The 22,240-nt window shown below is 41.7% G+C and overlaps 1 protein-coding gene across 5 annotated transcripts in view; it reads left to right on the top strand.

The window, feature by feature from the left end:
• CAB39L (calcium binding protein 39 like) overlaps positions 1–22,240 on the top strand; it is a 148,737-nt gene that overhangs the window by 6,726 nt on the left and 119,771 nt on the right. For 2 of the 5 annotated variants that reach the window (XM_036299212.1, XM_036299210.1), the window contains exons 1-2: positions 15,164–15,216; positions 16,333–16,406. The gene's annotated coding sequence lies outside the window, so the exon portion shown is untranslated. Of the gene's footprint in view, positions 1–15,158; positions 15,217–16,332; positions 16,407–22,240 lie in introns of those variants that run through there. The other 3 variants (XM_036299214.1, XM_036299216.1, XM_036299215.1) reach the window with 3 other exon arrangements.

Raw genomic sequence — 22,240 nt, 5'->3', positions numbered from 1 at the left:
CTGGGCGCCTCCTGGCTTCCGCCTTGTCTCAGGGGCAATGCAGAGGCTCCACCCTGTCATGGTCGCCAGAGGAGAGCATGGAAGCCTCCCGCCTGCTGCGCTGTGCTCCTTCCCCTGGCAGGTGGGCCACAGGGCACTCATAGTGCGATCGGTGGGTGGTAAAGGACTGATGAGGGGGGCGCTATGCGTTCTCACCCCTGCCCTCCCTGGCACAGGATGGTCCTGCCTCCCCAATTCCACCCAGTCTCCAGAGCAACGCCCCAGCTAATATGCTAATGACCTGGTTATTACTGTTATGGTGTATCGACCATTAGCATATCAGCTCTTTATTAGTATATATGTGTGTGTGTGTGTGTGTGTGTGTGTGTGTGTGTGTGTGTGTGTGTGTGTGTGTATAGATAGATAGATAGATTTAATTTAAATACTTATCCGAGGATATGTTTTTTATTGATTTGAGAGAGCGAGAGGAAGGAAGGGAGAAAGAGAAACCTATTTATGTAAAAGAGAAATAGCAATCCATTGCTTCCCCATGTGCCCTGGCCTTGGCTATGTGCTCTGACCAGGAATCGAGCCTGTCAAACACATTACCTTTTAATTTTTGATGTACAGGCTGATGCTCTAACCAGCTGAGCCACATCAGCCAGGGCAAGTTTTGATCATATACTAGTATATGTCATTCATTAATTTTGTGCATTTTGCCATCACTTTCTGGTTTTGAACTGGTATGGTCCATTATGGGGACAAATTAAACAATGTAACTAAAAATTTTAAATGATTTAAAACAATGTAAAGGTCCAAATGACCACTGTAGTTTGTGCTGTTCAGTTGATCAATGAAATTGATTGAATTCCTGAATCATAAGGATGTCCCTTAGCTGCTGAAAATGTTTGTGAGATAAACTTGTAGGACATTCAGGTTACTTCACTTAAAGGAGAAACATTCAAAGTATTATATGTTTAGCGTTTTAAAAAGATGAAGGAATTGAAACATTAAAAGATTGCCTTTATTATGTGACTGCTCCCTTTTGTGATCTCGTTTGTATGTTAATTTTGTCTCTCAAGTACTTAACACACATTACTCAAAGCCTTTGGACCGTTAAATCAACTTAATTTGTATACAACTCTTCCTCTTATGTTTCCTATCTTGGTTAAGTGGCTCAGATTTAAAACTTGGAATTGTTACTTCCTTTTGCCCAACTATACTAGTATAATCTGTTGCTTCATCCTCCAAAAAGGCTTTTCTTCTCAATTTTCTGCTCTCATTGCTACTGCCCTAATTTAGGCGCGCGTGTGTGTGTGTGTGTGTGTGTGTGTGTGTGTGTGTGTGTATTTATTTCAGAGAGGAAGGGAGAGAGATAGAAATGCCAATGATGAGAGAGAGTCATTGATCAGCTGCCTCCTGCAAGCCTGTAACCTGGGCATGTGCCCTGACCAGGAATCGAACTGTGACTTCCTGGTTCATAGGTCAACACTCATCCACTGATCCAAGCAGGCTGTAGTGTTGTGGAACAACATTCGCGAGAATAAGACCACCAACTCCAATTAGGTCTTAAACAGCAAGCGAGGATTTATTGAAACTGGCCAGTGACTGCCACAGGCTTTTTCCTGTAACAGCCCCAAGCTTTCTGTTCTGCGAGCTTTTATCCCCAGAAAACACAAATGTCCTTGATTTACAGTTACAAGGGTCTAATTAGGACCTTGACGCTGTCTGGGAGTGGGAGACTTAGAGTTATGCCTGGTTACCTATCCTTGACCCCATCCTTGTTAAAATTTTTTACTGACATTCAATTCATCACACTACCTACTGGTCATAAGAGACGAATTCAGACCCTGGATTCGTCGCTAGTATCCACTAGCTGAGAGTACTGGGTGTGCAGCACCATGAGTTTGACAGCTTGGATTTGGTCTTTGATAAAATTGAGGAGACACCTGAGCAGGCAGGGTCCGAAAATGAGACCTATTAGGAGGAGGAGGGACCCTGCCACAGTGGATAGGAGGGTTGTGAGCCACGGGGACCAGAAGAACAGATTCTCAGACCAGTTCCCCTCTGCCTTACGGGCCTCTTCTTTGTCCATAAGCCATTTCCTTAACTGACTTAAACTTTTTCTGATTACCCCGGAGTGGTTAGTGTAGAAGCAGCACACCTCCCTTAATGCTGGGCACAGTCCCCCTTGTTTCAGGAAGAGTAGGTCGAGTCCCCTCCTGTTCTGTAAGACTACTTTAGCTAAGGACCCACTGATTCCTCCAACTGTCCTATGGATTTTTCTAGGGTACTCAGGTCTTGGTCAATTTGATTACCCAATTCTTTGTAATTTTGATGTCCTGTCACTAGGGCGGCTGTCGCTACTGCTGTGGATCCTGCAATTCCGAGTCCTACGAGTAGGGGAACCAGCACCAGGGCTCTCTTAATCCACTGAGGCTCTATGAGGAGGTGCTCCCTTCGTTCTTCCCCTTGCGGCAGGATATGAGTTAGGATGCAGAGCCCTGGCTCGGGCCCCGTCTGGAGGTATAGGGAGAGTATGCAGGGGGTGATTCTGGTGATGTATGCCCACCAGGTACCATTTGGGGCCACCAGGTACCAGGGGGTCCCAGACCCTGGTCTCTCTGGAAGTCGGAGTATCTGGTTAAAATTTTCTGCATAGGGGGAATCGAGGAGGGAGTAATTGGCAGATGCGACACACAGCCCAGCTCTAGTAATATCTCCTAAAGTTAATCCCCTCCTCCCATTTCCCCATGCACATAGTCCTGGGGTTTCTGCATTCGTGGACAGGTTGCGGACGTGGGCTGCACTTGCCCCAAATGGAGCCCAAGCTCCGATCCCTACGTAATAGGGGGGCTCGGGGTTCACTTGGGCACACGCCTGGCATCTCTGAGCCACATCCCTGGCCATCCTCTGTAGTCCCGGAACATAGTAATCCTTGCGAAGAAGCTCAGCCAGCTTGGTGCCTCCAAGATGGGTGCCCCTATGAGTCTGCTCTACGATGATTCTGCCCAGGCTTTCTGGGAGGAACAGACGGTGGTCCAGGAGTTTCAGCCATCCTCCCCTGGTTGCCTGGGCCCCTAGTCCTTTTGCTTGCTTTTCTTCCTTCTTGGTGTAGGTTGGGGTGTCTGGCAGCTGGCAGTCTGGGAGGGTCACTAAGACCTGTAAGGGCCCTACTGGTCTTTTGGTGGCTTCCTTTGCTGCTTGATCAGAGCACGTTGATTGGCCAGGTCCATGTCTTCTTGAGGATGATCCGCAGCGGGTTTGTCTGGTCAGAGGTCACCTTCTACTCAGGCTAGGCGTCACTCGGCTGGTGGGCTGCTGCCACCCAGAGGCAAGTAGGTAACCTAAATACTCAAATGCAAAGGGGTTAAGTCTTTTGGACAAATAGTCTACCAACCTTTTCTAGGGGCTGAGACTTTAGGTGAGTACCTCTTTGGCTATGCACCTTGTCTCACATACCTAGAGGTGGAAATACTTAGTTACATCTGGTAGCACTAGTTGGCCCATCGTCCTTGCTCTGCTCATGCCTGTCTAACTGCCTAATATATTACCTCAAGGATCCTGGCTCTGAATTCTTTCAGGGAAAATGGGCATTGGATTCCTCTTCTGTAACTGCTTCGTGCTGAGGAGGGATGGAGTTTTCTCTCAGAGCCAAGAGATGCTTGCTGTCTGTCAGAGGGACGATGAGGCCTGGGCACAGAAGGAGGTGGGCTTGTGACCTGATGGAAAGAAAACATTTCAGTTTTAATCTTTATTGAAATAGAGTTTTTCTCCTTAAAATTACCTTTGTGTTTATCAGAAAACCAAATTAAGAACAATTTATCTATTGTATTCAATTTGGCCTGATGTTTGCATAAGCACAACAAGAATGATAAGTGATTATCTTTGCCAGAATTTCATGATTGAATATTAATGTGCCCCATAGGGCCAGGAGGCCAAGCCATCCAGGTGCCATCAGGCCTGCCTACAGTATTTGCTGAGTTAGGTGAATCCCTCACCTGTAGCGACTCCATCTGGGCCCACGCTCTTGTCTTTAAGGCCCATCTCAGTAGCCTTCCTACTCATCGTGGCCTAGAGTGCGTGGGGGTTCCGCAGGGACGCAGAGACGTCCTTATTGCTCCCCTTCTACTCTGACCAACTGCCAGTGATGGTAGGGCATGATGCTCCAGTGCCAGCCATCTTCAGGGCTCCCAAGCAGGATACCAGGCTTTTCCCGTGGCACTCTTATTGGCTTCAAGTCTTCAGAGTCTAGACAGGTCTCTTTAAAACATGATACTCCAGTCAAAGTTTTTGGTTAATAAAACCACTATTAGGAACCAGTCTTATTGAATTTATGCAAAGAAATGTATTGCCTTGGTTTATTAAGCATTGCTAAATTTCGGAGGAATTATATAAGGTGAAAAACATACTGACCTGCTCTAAGATTTTCTGATTTTCCTGCCAGTCCCTTTTCATGGACTCTTCAGAGTAGTTGTCTTTAAATGGCAAGAAGAAATTTACAACGTGTCTATATTCAGATAGACAGTCACAGCTGTCCCTGTAGTAGGGTTTCCCTTACTTGACTTGTTCTCTTGGAACGGACTAAAGGAGCTTTATTTCTTTACATGGTTTTACATGTCACAGGACCTCACAGGGTCGGTAATTCCTGTAACAGAGGGCTAGTATTCACCACTTTCCTAACCTCCTCTGTTCTAAACAGGCCTTCCCCAGTTTCCTACAGTTGAGGTTTGTGCCACCCCTGACATGGGCATGGTCACACAGGCTGACAAGACAGTATACAGGTTGCTAACTGTCAACTGTCTCTCAATAGAGACCAAAACCTAATGGGTATTTTTCTTTGCCCAGTTGGGCACTTGCCCTCTCGGCAGCTAGGCACCCTCTACTTTTGAGGTTCACCCCACATAGCCCGCTTCTAGGACAGCTAACACATAGCCATAACAGTGGCCCTCAGCGTGGGAATCTGGACACTTGCCACTTACTCCTAAAGACTACCAAAGACTGTAGACCCATCACCGGTTTACAGCAACTGCTGGCAGATACAGCTACATTCAAACCTGAAAGGTTAATACAATATATTAATACAATGAAACATAATATTGGCACTATGGCCTCTTCAGGCAGCTAAATCTTCTGTTATTATACAGTTTTTTGCAGGCCACTGTCCTGTGGCCTGTGCATTGCGGCCAGTTCTTCTTTCTAGCTATAAACTCAGTCTGTCCAATTTCCTTAAAATGTATTCTGGCACAGGAGAAAGTTGTTTTGCTGTACACAGGTAGCTTAACCCCTATACAACTGGGCTTGGACCTCTGCCTAGCAAACTGCAGTCTATAAGTTCAATATGCAGCCTCCGGTCCTCCTAACCCAACAAGGTTTTGGCCAGTCTCTGAGTCAGACCCCTCCTCTCTTGGAGAATTTCAAAGTCCTGATGGCTCCCAGGTCCATGGAGAGTGCCCTTTTCTTTGCCCTTTTGTTAACCCTGTTTATTAGTTACAGGGCCCAGTTTTCCTTGTCTTCCCACCAGTCTCCTCTATGGCAGAGCAGCGACCAGGCCTCTTCGAAGGGAGTGCACTGGAAGGGGATATCAGCCCCTTCTCTTCCAGCAGCAACAGGTTCTAAACCCTTTTTAGCACATTTGCAAACAGGGACCTTTTACTAGCTCTATCTGCAGCTTTCATAGATCCCAGGCTTGCTGCTCTATTCCTGGGGCTGTAGGAAGGCTAGTACCTGTCACTGGCTTTTGGCTTAACTGCTGTAGCCTGCAAGCCAAAGGCCCAAGTCTTGTATTGCTTGTTGTAAAACACTCATTACTTACTGGGCAGCAGCAGGGCAGCTCTAGTGTCAGGTAAATTTCTGCTGTCCCCCACTTTCTCGCTGCTGCTGCTGCTTCTTTTTTCAGGGCCACTGCAGGCAGCTTGGGCATCCATCCCCCTTCTTTGTCCTGGCTCTCGGGGGCTGAGTCTGCCTAGCAACCAGTTCTAAATCACCAGGGCGGCTGCAGACTTTAGCTCCATTTCTCCTCCGCTTTGCTCCTGGGAGTTTAGTTGTTTTTAATGTAATAAACTAGGGCAGAGAAAGATTAATTGCACTTACAGAAAACTTGCGACCTTGAAGTCAGTTGATAAGGCATCTGCTGGTAAGCTACAGACGAAACCCTTACGCCTGCATAGTGGTCTGTAGCAAGTAAAATAACTGCCAACACTCTGCCCCTATCTCTCAGCCCAGGGCCCGTTGCTTTCCCCCACAGATTTTTTCTCTTACTTTTGATCTCTTCGACCAATCCCCCTGTCTCCCAGTCCAATTGTTTGTCTCCCTTTAAACAGTGAGAGTTTCGGAGAAAAGCAGTCCTCCCTCCCTCCGCCTTCACCTTCTCTCTCTCCTCTGAGGTGACGAGGGTCTGCAGTAACTGCTGGCAGTCATCCCACGTGGGTAAAAAAAGACTGACTCCAGCAGAGAGATCAGACCCTGAGGGTTCTGAGAAAAAGAGGGATTTGATTCTTCCAATTATACAAATCACTAGTTGAGAAAGGGACATAAATCATGAAAGGCTGGCCGTCCGGGCCCAGGTCCGGTGGCCCAGCCTGCCTCAAGGGCAGGAGAGGCACTGGGGCTGCTGGCCCAACACTCCCGGAAGCTCCATATTCCGTTCCCTGTCTAGTATGGGACGGACTGAAGATGTTGGAGGACGACAAAGCCCCTCCCACCGGTGGGTCCGGAGGGAAGACATTGGCGTTGGGGGAGGCAGGGGCTCCGGGTCAAGAGCTGGTGGTGTGGCGTGGCCTGGGCCTGAGGCCGGGGCTCACCCGGATCTGGCGCCGGGGGAATATAGGGGGGTGGCAGACTAATGGGTTCTTCCTGCTCTCCCTAAAGGACTGGGGGAGCCTTTCCCTTCTGGGGCCCGGCCAAAAGAATTGTCTGTCTCTGTCCTGATTTTCCCCTCGGGAGGCATGCCCTCATCCACTGGGGTTTCTTGGACAATATGTCAACCCAAACCTGAATATAAGGAATTTGATCAGGATGCCCTGGGCAGCCATATATGACATAATGGACCCGGTAGGCAGTGGTCAGATCAAAAGACCCTGCATCCGGCCACCCCACCTGGAAAGTGGGCCACTCCCGTTCACAGAATCACTGTAAATTAAAAGCATTAACATCATATCCGTAGCCTCCGGCTCTCTTCTTGAAGTCCTGAAAATTCTTAAGAAAACATTGCAGCGGGGAGCACACAGAAGCAGACGACGACTGTCCCATTTTGACAACAAACACGAGACAACAAACACCAGACAACAAACACCAGACAACAAACACTAGAAAACAAACACCAGACAGACAAGTCCTGTGCCGTGGCCACCGTGGTGGCCACTGGCTGGAGTCGGGAGGTAGTGCTGTGTCCAGCCCTCCCCTTGACTCCCCTGTGAGATCTTGCCCCAGGTGCCTCCTTACCTCCTGCAGGATTTTTTCAATAAGTCCTCGCTGCTTGCCTGGTGATGGATGGAGGAGAGCCTCCTGTCCTAGATGGGGGGTCCCTCTCTCCTCTACCGCTGGGTGAGAGCCTCCTGCCCTAAATAGGGGGTCCCTCTCACCCCTGCCGGGTATCTCGCTGCGGCCTCCAAATGTTGTGGACCAACATTAGCGAGAATAAGACCACCAACTACAATTAGGTCTTAAACAGCAAGCGAGGATTTATTGAAACTGGCCAGTGACTGCCACAGGCTTTTTTCTGTAACAGCCCCGAGTTTTCTGTTCTGTGAGCTTTAATCCCCAGAAAACACAAATGTCCTTGATTTACAGTTACAAGGGTCTAATCAGGACCTTGACGCTGTCAGGGAGTGGGAGACTTGGAGTTATGCCTGGTACCTACCCTTGACCCCATCCTTGTTAAAACTTTTTACTGACATTCAATTCATCACACTACCTACTATTAGAATTATAATTCAAGAACATTTGATGTTAGAGAATGTTTAAATCTGTATATGTTGAAAGACACTGTGAATCTGGAGAATTCAACCCAGAACAGTTAACACTGAGATGTATTTTTATACAATGCTTTTTAGAAACACAAAAATTCCTTTTGTATCCATGGAAAAAAGATCAATTCAACTGGGAAAGAAAATCAGATTGGATTAGATTTTTAGCAGTAACCTATTTTATGCCAGATGATAAAGCAATATTTTAATAATATCCAAGGAAATAAATATTTCCTATTTCAACTGTCTTTCAAGAATTCAGGACATTGTCCAATTGGCATGGCTCAGTGATTGAGTGTTGACCTATGAACCAGGAGATCAAGGTTCGATTCCCAGTCAGGTCACATGCCCAGGTTGCAGGCTCGATCCCCAGTGGGGTGGCGTGCAGAAGGCAGCCAATGAATGATTCTCTCTCATCATTGATTTTTCTATCTATCCCTTTCTCTCTGAAATCACTAAAAACATTTTAAAAAAATTCAGGGTGCCGTAACCAGTTTGGCTCAATGGATAGAGCGTCGGCCTGTGGACTGAAGGGTCCCAGGTTCGATTCTGGTCAAGGGCGTGTACCTTGGTTGCGGGCACATCCCCAGTGGGAGGTGTGTAGGAGGCGGCTGGTTGATGTTTCTCTCTCATCGATGTTTCAGACTCTCTATCCCTCTCCCTTCCTCTCTGTAAAAAATCAATAAAATATATTTAAAAAAAAAATTCAGGGTGTTATGCCCAGATTTCAAGACCCCCAAAGACAGACCACTAGGGAGCCGAGTCCGATGCAAAAGCAAAGAGCCTTTATTCAGGCCCAGGCTTGGTCCCTCTGCCTCCATTGCCGGCACAGCGGCAAGATGAAAGAGAGAGAGAGAGAGAGAGAGAGAGAGAGAGATTGACAGACAGAGACAGGAGTCCCAAGAGAACAAAGAATTTATAGGGCTTGGGGTCAGGGGGTGGGGGCACACTCTGACCACTGATTTGGCAGATTCCTGTTGGTTGAGTGAGGGCCGGGGGCTAGTGACGCAAGGGCAGGGTGCAGCTAGGGTCTGGTTACACAAAGACAGGGGAGGTGGCTAGCATACTTTTGGCCTTGGGCTAGTTTCCCTTGCATTCCCATTGGCTGAGATAAGGGCAGGCTGAGTAACTGATACATTCTGCAGCTTTTTCTTGGAAAAGGAGTTAGGGACACAGCTATCATTCCCGTTCTGTCCTTTCACAGGGCATCAACAAACATTTATAAACATGAGAAAATTCAAGGAATATTGTTCCTATGAATCCTTCCTGAAGAATATACTAGAGAACAGATTTCAGACAACCAAGAAATGATTTCAGAATCTTCAACATTAGGTCAAGTGGTGATCATTGAATATGTTTTTCGTAGCACTAAGATTAAAAGATGGAAATGATGATAGAAAGTATGTAAGTGTTATGTAGTCTGACAAGATAGAAATACTATAACCCACACAAAAAAAAAATGGGAGGGGAAAGGAGAGTAAATGAAAAGTAGAGTATAGCGGTGGTTTTCCTCTTAAGAATTTGTGAGGAAAAGGGTAGTACTTGAAGTTGATTGATGGAAACTTAAACATACTTTAAGTATACACACTATGACATATAAGATAAAACACTAATGAAAATTATACCAATGATCAAAAGTAGGTGGCGGGGGAGAAAGAAAGTAATAGGAAGTTACTAATTTTGTTACTGCTAATAGCAGGGAATTAATACTATCTTAAGAGGGGGAGGGAATGAATAGTATTACATAAAGATGTCACTATAGAATTAACCCCAAGAACAAAATACACAACTAAACACTAAAAGAAACCTCTCCTAAAAAGAGCAAATAAAACAGACTACATAGTGATATACACACATTCTCTATACTTACTTGTGTGTACACAGACAAAAAATTAATAGGACATGAAATATCACAACACCAAGAATACCAGGTTAATAAACAAATGGGCTCAACATAATGATTGCTGTATACAGAAGACACAGCTGTATAAAGCATAAATAATAAAGTGGATTAATAACTTTAATAATAAAGGGAAGGGTAAAGATATCAGATAAAGGCAACTTTTTAAAAATCAGAGTTCATCATCGTGGTATCAGACAAGGCAGAATTTAGCTCAAAAAGTTGAATATTTTATAGGTTAAGGGCTGCATTCACAATATTTTTTTGAAATGTCTATCAAATGAGATATCAACAGCTCTCATAAAATAAAAATTAAAAGAGATGTATGAAGAAATAGAAACCTGCTAAGGGGACTTTAACACCTCTCAAAAATAAGTCCAGTTAAGTGGGGAAAAAATTAGTCATAGTACATAAACAGTAAGGTAGTTCTCACATATTTATATTAAAGATCCACAAATAGAGAATACATATTTTCAAGTGCACAGGGTAGTGTTATAAAAGTCAATTGTATGTTAGACCACAAAGAAAACCTCAGTTCCAAAAACTAAAATAATCAAACGAAATTCTGACTACATGCAATAAAACTAGAAAATGAATTTAAAATATAAAAATTGACTCCAGGTTTCTGTAGGATGATGACAACTCACCTTTGAAATACCATACAGATCTATAAAGGAAGCAGATAAAAGCACCACCACCCTTGCCTAACAATATCAAATTATGGGTATTTAGGGAAATAAACTGAAATGTAGCAGAGCAAGCTATGGAACCTATGCTGAAGTGGCAAGTGAAGTTGAGGTTGTTCAGAACAGGAGAGGTGAGCATGAGCTAGGGTCCATAGAATGCAGATTAACTCAAGAAAAAGAAAACTCCACCCTAAGGTGGGAAATACCAAGAGGTTTGGGAGCTGTTAAACAAAAGGAAGGGACTTGAAAGTGCATGGGACCAAAGAGGCAGTTTCAGAAAGGCACTGCTTATGGGAAAAGAGGATGACTTGGAAGAGGCATCAGTTACCTAGAGGCTTGGTGGTAAAGAGAAAGAAGAGGTAGTAGAAATTGGAGAAACGGAAGATAGATCATCCTTTCTCCACCCCCACACCCAAAAGGAGTCACTGATTTAAAACACTATACTTTTATATACCAACACAAAGTGCTATTGAACTAAAAAGTCCACTAATTCTTCCAAATCCATCACTCCTGTTTATGTACTACTATTATCTGGTTTAGGAAAATAAAAACACTCAAAATGAACAGAAAATGGTAGACAATATCCATGTAAAGTTACTTTAAGTAGGAAACACAAAATGAGTCAAAATATTTCAGTTGATGAAGTCTCCCCCAAAACATCCAACTACAGAGCTAAAGAAAACTACAGAACAATACTATTAAGCAGTAAAAAGAAGGCTCTATTACCCTTTGAGAGCATGGAGGGACCTGGAGATTATTATGCTAAGTGAAATAAGCCAATCAGAGAAAGATAAATATCATATGATCTCACTTATATATAGAATCTAATGAACAAAATAGGCCCAGAGACATGGATGCATGGAACTGAATGACAGATTATAGAGGGGAGGGTGGTGGAGCGGGAAGAAATTTTAAAGAACATATGCATATATGCATAGCCCGTGGACACAGACAATAGTATAAGGTAGGCCTGGGGTGGAGCCTGGGTGGAGGAGGACAAAATGGGGGGGAATAGGAGACATAATGATAACAATAAATTTTTTTAAAATCATCTTTTAAAATGAAGCTAACATTTAAGGTACCTGAAGAAGAATAAATTTGATTGAATATAAAGGGCATTGAGGAAAGACAACCAGAAGAATGAAAATTAAATGAAGAAAGGTAAAAAGTGACAGAAAGTGATTGATATAGACAATATGTAAAATTAGAGTTCCTAAGAAGAAAAACAATAGTAGAGCTAATCTTTAAACTTCAATCAATGGAAACATTCTGGAAGTAACAGAAGACTTACATCTACATATTGAGAAAGCTTGTTGTGTATTGGAAAAGTTGGTCCAGAATGGTCAACTCTATGAGTCATGTCCTGGCAAAACTATTGGACTTTGAAGATAATGAAAAATTCCTCTGGGTTTCCAGTCATAAAGAAGAGGTTAGCAACAAACTTCTCAACAGCAACATACAAACACGACAGTTATGGAACAAATTTGAAGTCTATGAAATTGTAAGCCAATGAAATGATTTTATAATTATGATTCATTCCCAGAAAAAAATAACAACCATGCTAAATGCCACCATATTAACAAAAATTTCATGATGAAAATGCCATGACAAAGTGGAAAGACATATTTAAACTTATACCACAAAGAGGTAATCTCAATGAAAATAACCTAAAAATCAAGGCAAATGACTATCAACCCCATAGGAAAGTGGGCTAAAGAGATGAAAATAGAGTTCACGAAAAAAGAAATGCAGATGACACACATATAAAAGATGTTGAACTTAAGTCATACAAAGAGAAATGCAAGTGAAATCTATGCTAAAAATTATAGTTGCACTAAAGCCTTTCTCACCAAAATCCAAAAATATACAATAGGCTCTATAAATTATGAGGAAACAGACACTTTGAGGCATTGCTTGGTAGGATATAAAAGTCCAGGAGGGAATTTGGCAATATCCAGCAAAATTTTGTATGCATTTATCCTTCAACCCACCATTTAACTTCAAGGAATTTGTTCTAAAGATACACTGGCATCGACACTAATAAAATACAAACATGCAAATTGACCGTACCTTTGCTACACCTTAAGCCACGCCCACCAGACAATCAGAGTGACGCTATGCAAATTAACCCAACCAAGATGGCAGCCGGCAGCCATGGAGCTGAAGTGACAGGAGGCTTGGTTGCTTCCGTGATGGAGGAAGCCAAGCTTCCCGCCTGCCACGGCTGGCTCTGAGCTCCACTGAAGGCAACAATGTTTCAATTATTGAAGGTAAATAAATCCCAGAATAAAAAAAAGAAAAGAAAAAAAGGAGAGGCTGGGAGCTTCCATTGCCGGGGGGCTTGGCCAGCCTGAAAACGCCCTCAGCCCCTACCCAGGCTGGCCAGGCACCCCAGTGGGGACCCCCACCCTGAAGAGGGTGTGACCAGCCTGCAAACAGCCATCATCCCCTCACCCAGGCTGGCCAGGCACCCCAGTGGGGAACCCCACCCTGAAGGGGGTGTGACCAGCCTGCAAACAGCCATCATCCCCTCACCCAGGCTGGCCAGGCACCCCAGTGGGGAACCCCACCCTGAAGGGGGTGTGACCAGCCTGCAAACAGCCATCAGCACCTCACCCAGGCTGGCCAGGCACCACAGCGGGGCCCCCACCCTGATCCAGGACACCCTTCAGGGCAAACCAGCTGGCCCACACCTGTGCACCAGGCCTCTATCCTATATAATAAAAGGGTAATATGCAAACTGACCCTAACAGCAGAAAGACTGGGAATGACTGGTCACTATGATACACACTGACCACCAGGGGGCAGACGCTCAATGCAGGAGCTGCCCCCTGGTGGTCAGTGCACTCCCACTTGGGGAGCTCTGCTCAGCCACAAGCCAGGCTGCCAGCTGTCAGTACAGCGGTGGTGGTAGGAGCCTCTCCCACCTCCTCAGCAGCACTAAGGATGTCCGACTGCAGCTTAGGCCTGTTCCCTGCTGGCAAGTGGAGATCCCCTGAGGGCTCCTGGGCTGCCAGAGTGATGTCTGACTGCCAGCTTAGGCCCAGTTCCCCAGGGAGCAGGCCTAAACCAGCAGGTGGTCAGCCCCCCGACTGCGAGAAGGCACAGGCCAGGCTGAGGGACCCCCTGGAGTGCACAAATTTTTGTGCACCGGGCCTCTAGTAAAATATAAAAGGTTAGTTATAACAGCATTACTTGTATTAGCAAATGATTAGAAATAACCAAAATGCCTATTAATGGAGAACTGATTAAAGTACATGCATCAATGGAACTATCTCCAGGTAGATGGTGTCCCTTTCAGGTCACTCTTTTCCCCAGAAGTCATAAAGAGATATAGAAAGGTTCCATATACCAATATAGAATGACCTGCAGAATATATTATGAAGTAGAAAAAAAACAAAGGCACAGAATAGTATATAGAGTCATCTGTGAGTATAAAGAGGTAACGGGAAAGGTGCCAACAGTGGAAGAGAGATTGTTCTAAATATAACTTGTTTATATAGTTTTGATCTTAAAATCGTATATTTACATATTCAAAAATAAAATTAAAAGGTAGAAAGAAGAAAAATCTAAAAAGGAACTGAAACACATTTACAGAACTACAGTATTTTGGTGACATAGCACATAAGAAAAGGAACAATTTCTAGTGATTTTAGAATATAGATTTGTGGCTGTGCCTTAATGGAGTATATTCAGTAATATTGTATTGCTATTTTTAAAGTATTTTATGTATATTTTTGGGTAAAATAAGTTGCAAAAATTTGGTAATTGTTGAATAAAGTCTTAGAAGTTTATCAACTTTTTATTTGATATATCAACTTCTATATCAACTTTCTTATAACTTAAATTTAGTCTGGAAAATCCTTTGACAGATTGAGTAAAGTGGGAATGAAGTACAAAATTACATAATAGGACAGCTAACATGATAGAGTACATGTTATGTGCCAGGAATAGTGCTGTTCCTGCTTTATAGTGATACTAGAAGCCCAGTGCACGGATTCGTGCACATTGAAAAGCAATTAATTGGAAGGTGGCCGATGGGACGGGACTGGGTGAAAAGGGCTGGACATGCCCTGGAGCCAACCTCCCCTGGTCCCTCCCCAGCCAGCCGCACCTGGGGCAGCACTGGAACTCAAAGGGTGTCTGCAGAGTGAGCAGGTCCCTCCGGCTGGTGGGGTCCCTCCGCCTGGCCTGCAGGGATTGGGCCAAAACCGGCTCTCCAACATCCCTCGAGGGGTCCCGGAGTGCAAGAGGGCACTCTGTAAAGTTGCTGTCACTCAGCAGCTCCTGCGTTGAGTGTCTGCCCCCTGGTGGTCAGTGCGCATCATACCCACCAAGCTGTCGGCCAGTTGGCTGGTCACTCAGACTTTTATATATATAGATAGCTCTTGCTGCTATATCATTAGGCTTTTGCTGCTACCCATTAAGACTCATAATATTGGCCCTGGCCAGGTAGCTCACTTGGCTAAAGTGTCCCAATATGCCAAGACTGCAGGTTTAATCCCCAGTTGGGGCACATACAAGAACCAACCAATTAATGCATACATAAATGGAATAACATATTTATGTTTATCTCTCTCTCTCTCTGTAAAAATCAATTTAAAGGTGGAAGGAGGGCGAGAAGAGATTAATCAAAGAATTTATATGCATACATGCATTGCCCATGGACACAGACAATAGACAGGTAAAGGCCTGGGGTGGGGTGGGAGGCGGGTGGAGAGAGGTAAAGGGGGGAAAATGGGGACATCTGTAATACTTTCAACAATAAAATAAATTTTAAAAAATTTTTTTCAAAAGGTAAGTAGAAATTTTTTAAGTTAATTTAAAATAAATTACCCTGCAGCATGAAAAAGATAACAGAGAGCCTCATATATTGATATGGAAAGTAGTTAATATATATTGTTAAATAAAAAAAGCAGGTCATCAAGCAGTATAAAAAAGTCAGTTAAAAAAAAGAGACTCCTGATATTTTCCTATGAGGTTTAGAGCAGTTGAGATTTAAACGAGATCTATATGATTCCAAAGCCAATGCTTTTTCTAATACATTATTGCAGGATGTACATCACATATTGAGAAGAAAGAACATCAAAAACTAAATGTTCTATTTAAACCTGTAGTTGCTGCTCAGAAAATAAAAGATGCAGAACCAAAGTTAGTGGTTTGTCGTTCTTCGTGCAAGAGCAGTGAACTAAAGGAGAGCAGTGTATGTTTTCTCTTGTTTCTGATGGGAAATTGTAAACACACACACAAGTCCTTATATTGATTTTGGAGATAAAAATTTTACAAAGATTTTATTCATGACTGAAATTATTAAAAGATATGAACTAAAAGTATGACAAAGCAGAAAAGAAAACAAAAACCAGGGAGCATGGGTTTTCATGATGTTGTTAAAAGCAAAACACCCTTCAAAACTTCTCTGTGTGACACTTCAAAGCTCTTCTAAGCTTTGCATATTCTTTTCATACTAGTTTAAATGTGTGTTTCCTCCTGTAGAAGATGAGGGCTATGTAGACTTGAGAGGTGCTAGAGTTTCCCTCACACAGCCCACACCTTCATATTTCTGCTTCCTCCTGATGATAAAATATTTGCCTTCAGTTTACGTACTACTTTTTAAAAGATCTACCACTGGAAGTTGTTGGGGTAGAGAGATATTTCTATTTTAATTTGATTTATCTCTATAAGATTATGATAGAAATTTAATTTTATAATTCTACTAGTATATACCAGATAACAAAGAAAATTACGATGAATTTGCTGTAAAGGTTTTCAAAATTAATTTTGAACCTTTTTCTTTTTTCAGAAGCTGTGTTGGTCAGTGACTTTGTTGAAGGCTGAGAGTTGAAATGAATTTGCAGATGACACACAATTTCTAAGGTAAACTAATACAATAGTTGAATCAAGATTGTAAGTGCTCTTGACAGACATGTAGACTGTAGTAACACACTAAAATAAAATGTATCAAGAATAAAATAATACTGATTTAAGTTTTACAAAACAATTGCAGAAGTATTAAATAGACTTCCATTTCTGACAATATGATAGGCTACAGATCTGTAAACTACTGATTCAATTGATTCAATATTTTAAAAACACTTTATAATAAATAGATGAACATATAAGAAAATAAGGGAAACTTTCTGGGGCTAGAAACAAAACAAGTACATTCTGTGAGGTAAGCAAGTGCTAAAGTCACTGAATACTTTGGGAGTACCCATGGATTTCTGTTGGCATAGAAACTTGTACATGGAGAGAAATGGGGACTGGGGAAAATTCCTTAGATTCTATAAAGTGTAGGGGGCCTGATCAGAGACCGTTTTGGAGAAGTGTACAGCCCTAGATAGAGTTAAAATCTCCCTAAAAATTCCTGGTTACCAGCTCACACTAAACTCTACAAGTAGAGTTTTAATTTAAATTGGACTTGGGTCTGTAATGCTCTTTGGTACCTGGCAGGAATTATCACAAATTAGCATTACAATAGGTTCACAATACTTTTTAGCATCCTATAACATACAGGGTGGGGCGAAAATGGGTTTACAGTTGTGAGTATGGGAAAACGCAGTTTATTCTTGTATTACTATTTATTAATTATTGTATTATTTTCCATATGAATAATTGGAAGCCTACTATTTCCTCACCCTGTGTATATATACATATACATGTATTTTATGATGTAAAAGTAATAGTCATTTCTGCTATAAAACTTGTTTTGAAAACAGAAATTTATTCTAACATAATTAATATGTTAGGGAACAGTATGAGCATAATGCAGATTTCTCATTTGCCCTTGTGCAGTTTCATTCATGAGAAACACTACATGAATGCAGAAAACCATCCAATTGAACCAAGCCACAAGGAATACACAAAATACCTATATGCACACACCTACAACACCTACTAGCCATCTCATTGTACCACATATTAAATGTTACATCCATCCATATTTGATGTTAAAACTTTCCAGCTGATTTCAGATAACCCTATTTCTACTGTTTCAAAATAACACACAAGCTACAACTCTTCTAATACCCACTTTTACAAGCAATGTCAGGTCTATTTCAAGATGAAGTGCCATACTTATTGTAGTATTTATATATTTTCTGACCATTTAACATGTGTAAAACTTTGCTATTGTTTTTATTGGTTCCTACCTTTTTTAAAAATATTTTTATTGATTTGAGAGAGAGAGAAACATCGATGTGAGAGAAATATCAATCTGTTGCCTCCATCAGGCACCCAACCCAAAACCTGGACATGTGCCCTGACCAGAAATCAAACCAGCAGCCTTTTGGTGCATGGTATGATGCTCAACCAATTGAACATACTGGCCAGGGCAGGTTCCTACCTTTTATAAAAAACTAGAGGACCGATGCACGAAATTTGTGCATGGGTAGGGTCCCTAGGCCTGGTCTGTGATCAGGGCCGATAAGTGGGGCAACCAGCGTGGCAACCAGGGGGCCCCCTCTGACACCTGCCTTGTCCAGCCTGTTGCCACCCACTCGCCAGCCCCGCCCCCCACCACTGCGGTTGGTCGCCTCCCTCAGCAGGGTGATTGGGGGGCCCCACTGGCATCCACCTTTGCTGACCTGGGGCCTGCAGGCTGGGGGCAACTCCTGCGTTGAGTGTCTTCCCCCTGGTGGTCAGTGTGTGTCATAGTGACCAGTCCTTCCACCAGTCATTCCACTCTTTGGTCGATTTGCATATTAGGCTTTTATTATATAGGATGTCTCTGACAAAGTTTTTAAGTATTGAGCTCTAACCCTGTATACCCCATAATTCCTTTGGTTCTTATTGCATGATTTTATGTAGCATGGTGATTTTTGGCAAAACCTGACTATACATGTTTATTATAGATCATTTGAGAAACATACATGAATACAAGAAGAAAATAATCACCAATGATCCAACATTAACATTTTTGTAATCTTTCCATGTTCATATGGAAGGAAATGTTTATGTAAAAAAATACAATAAAAATTTGAAGCACATATTTTTTATTAAGTTTAGCATCTTGGATTTTTCTAATGAGATATTTTATAATAAACATATCCTAATTTCTTTAAATATTTTTAAGAACATGATCATGATATTCTATATAGATGAATGAGCTACACTCAATGTTTAGCAGGTATGCTTAATGCCCTATGCCTGTTCTGGTTGTGTGGACAACTGCTTTGTCTGGTCAATGCTCATGCCATATATAATCCTTCAGAGTATTATAGTATGATCCTTTGTATATCTGTGATGTCTGTGGTGACTTCTCTCTCATTTCTAATTTTGTTTATATGAGTCTTTCCCCTTTTTTCCTTAGTCATGGGTTTGTCAATTTTATTCATCTTTTCAAAGAACTTGTTCTTTGTTGTATTAAGCTTTTGTGTAGTCTTTTTGTTTTCTATTTCAATCAAATCTGCTCTAATTTTTATTATTTCCTTCCTTCTGCTGACTTTGGGTTGCTTTTGTTCTTCTTTTTCTAGTACTTTAAGATGTAAAGTTAGGATGTTCACTTGTGATTTCTCTTGTTTCTTGAGATAGGCCTGTAATTATAGAAAACTTCCCTCTTATTATTGCTTTCACTGCATCCCAGAAGTTTTGATATGTTGTCTTATCATTCTCATATATCTCTCTATATATCTTTTGATCTTACCTTTTATTTCTTCTTTGACCAAGTTATTTTTTAGTAGTATGTTGTTTAATCTGTAAGTATTTGTGGGGTTTTTTACTTTCTTTTTGAGGTTGATTTCTAATTTCAAGGCATTGTGGTCAGAGAATATGCTTGTATAATTTTAATCTTCTTTAATTTGTTGATGTTATTTTTGTGACCAACATATGGTATATCCTTGAGAATGTTCTGTGTGCACTGGCAAAGAATGTATAATCTAATGTTCTATGATGAAAGGCTTTGTAAATGTGAATTATGTCTATTTGGTCTAGTGCCATGGTCGGCAAACTGCGGCTTGCGAGCCACATGCGGCTCTTTGGACCCTTGAGTGTGGCTCTTCCTAAGCCTTAGGAATACCCTAATTAAGTTGATAACAATGTACCTACCTATATAGTTTAAGTTTAAAAAATTTGGCTCTCAAAAGAAATATCAATCGTTGTACTGTTGATATTTGGTTCTGTTGACTAATGAGTTTGCCGACCACTGGTCTAGTGTGTCATTTAAGGCCAATATTTCTTTAATGATTTTCTGTCTGGATGATCTATTTAGAGCTGTCCATGGAGTATTAAGATCCCCAAATATGATTGTATTTTAATCTGTTTCTCCCTTTAGTTCTGTGAGTAGTTGTTTTATATATATGTATATAATTGTTTAAAGTATTACAAGTAGTAGTACATATGTCTCCTTTTTTCCCCCTTTGACCTCCCGCCAGCACATGCCCTCACCTCCCCACCCCCAGTGTCTGTGTCCATTGGTTATCCTTATATGCATGCATACAAGTCCTTTGGTTGATCTCTTACCCCTCCCACCCACCCCCGTACCTCCGCCTTTCCGCTGTATTTTGACAGTCTGTTCAATGCTTCTTTGTCTCTGTATCTATTTCTGTTCATCAGTTTATGATGTTCATTATATTCCATGAATGAGTAAAATCATGTGATATTTATCTTTCTCTGATTGGCTTATTTTGCTTAGCATAATGCTCTCCAGTTCCATCCATGCTGTTCCAAATGGTAAGAGTTCCTTCTTTTTTACAGCAGCATAGTATTCCATTTTGTGCATGTAACACAGTTTTCTAATCCACTCATCTACTGATGGGCATTTAGGCTGTTTCCAAATCTTAGCTATTGTAAATTGTGCTGCTATGAATATAGGGCTGCATATATCTTTTCTGATTGGTGTTTCTGTTTTCTTGGGATATATACCTAGAAGTGGGATCACTGGGTCAAATGGGAGTTGCATTTTTAGTTTTTTGAGGAAACACCATACTGTTCTCCACAGTGACTGCATCAGTCTGCATTCCCACCAGCAGTGCAAGAGGGTTATTTTTTCTCCACATCCTTGCCAGCACTCGTTGCTTGTGATTTGTTGATGATAGCCATTCTGACAGGTGTGAGATGGTACCTCATTTTCGTTTTGAGTTGCATCTCTCGGATGATTAGTGACTTTGAGCATGTTTTCATATGTCTCTTGGCCTTCCTTATGTCTTCTTTCGAAAAGTATCTATTTAGGGCCATTGTCCATTTTTTGATTAAGTTATTTATCTTCCTTTTGTTAAGTTGTATGAGTTCCCTGTAAATGTGGAGATTAAACCCTTATCGGTGATAACATTGGCAAATATGTTCTCCCATGCAGTGGGCTTTCTTGTTGTTTTGTCGATGGTTTCTTTTGTTGAACAGAACCTTTTTATTTTGATGTAGTAAAAACCACATAGTCATATCAATTGATGCAGAAAAAGCATTTGACAGAATCCAACACCCTTTCTTGATAAAAAACCCTCAGAAAAATGGGAATAGAGGGGTCGTATTTCAACATAATAAAAGCCTTATATGACAAACCTACAGCCAACATCATACTCAATGGGCAAAAACTAAAACTATTTCCCCTAAAAACAGGAACAATACAGGGATGCCCCCTCTCACCACTCCTGTTCAACATAGTTCTGGAAGTGCTAGCCATAGCAAGTAGACAAGATGAAGAAATAAAAGGCATCCAAATTGGAAAAGAAGACGTAAAACTGTCCTTATTTGCAGATGACATGATACTGTACATAGAAAACCCTAAAAACTCCATCAAAAAATTACTAGACTTACTAAATGAATTCAGCAATGTAGCAGGATACAAAATTAACGCTAAGAAATCTATGGCATTTTTATACACCAATAGTGAACTTACAGAAAGCGAGATTAAAAAAACAATCCCATTTACCATCGCACCAAAAAAAGTAAGATACCTAGGAATAAACTTAACTAAGAAGGTAAAAGACCTGTACTTGGAAAACTACAGGACATTGATAAAAGAGATAGAGGAAGACATAAACAGATGGAAGAACATAGCATGCTCATGGATTGGTAGAATCAACATCATTAAAATGTCCATACTACCCAAAACAATCTTTAGATTCAATGCACTCCCCATTAAAATACCAATGCCATATTTCACAGACCTAAAATGAACTCTCCAAAAATTCATTTGGAAAAAGAAAAAGACCCCAAATAGCTGCAGCGATCCTGAGAAAGAAAAAAGTAGGTGGGATCTCAATACCAGATATCAAGCTGTATTACAAAGCCACTGTTCTCAAAACTGCCTGGTACTGGCACAAGACAGACATATAGATCAATGGAATAGAATAGAGAACCCAGAAATCGACCCAAACCACTATGCTCAATTAATATTTGACAAAGGAGGCAAGAAGATACAATGGAATAAAGACAGTCTCTTCAATAAATGGTGCTGGGAAAATTGGACAGATACATGCAAAAAGATAAAACTAAACCTCCAACTTACACCGTACACAAAAAATAAACTCAAAATGGATAAAGGACTTAAATATAAGACAGGAAACCATAAAAATATTAGAGGAATTCACAGGCAGCAAATTCTCAGACATATGCCGAAGCAATTTCTTCACTAATACAGCTCCTAGGGCAATGGAAACGAAAGAGAAAATAAACAAATGGGACTACATTTAAAAAAATGGTATGGACATTTTAATGATGTTGATTCTACCAATCATGAACATGGCATATTCTTCCTTTTGTTTATGTCTTCCTCT

This window comes from Myotis myotis, unplaced genomic scaffold, assembly GCF_014108235.1.
Source record: "Myotis myotis isolate mMyoMyo1 unplaced genomic scaffold, mMyoMyo1.p scaffold_m19_p_3, whole genome shotgun sequence".
Lineage (NCBI taxonomy): Eukaryota > Metazoa > Chordata > Mammalia > Chiroptera > Vespertilionidae > Myotis > Myotis myotis.
This window is presented reverse-complemented; position numbering and strand designations above follow the sequence as displayed.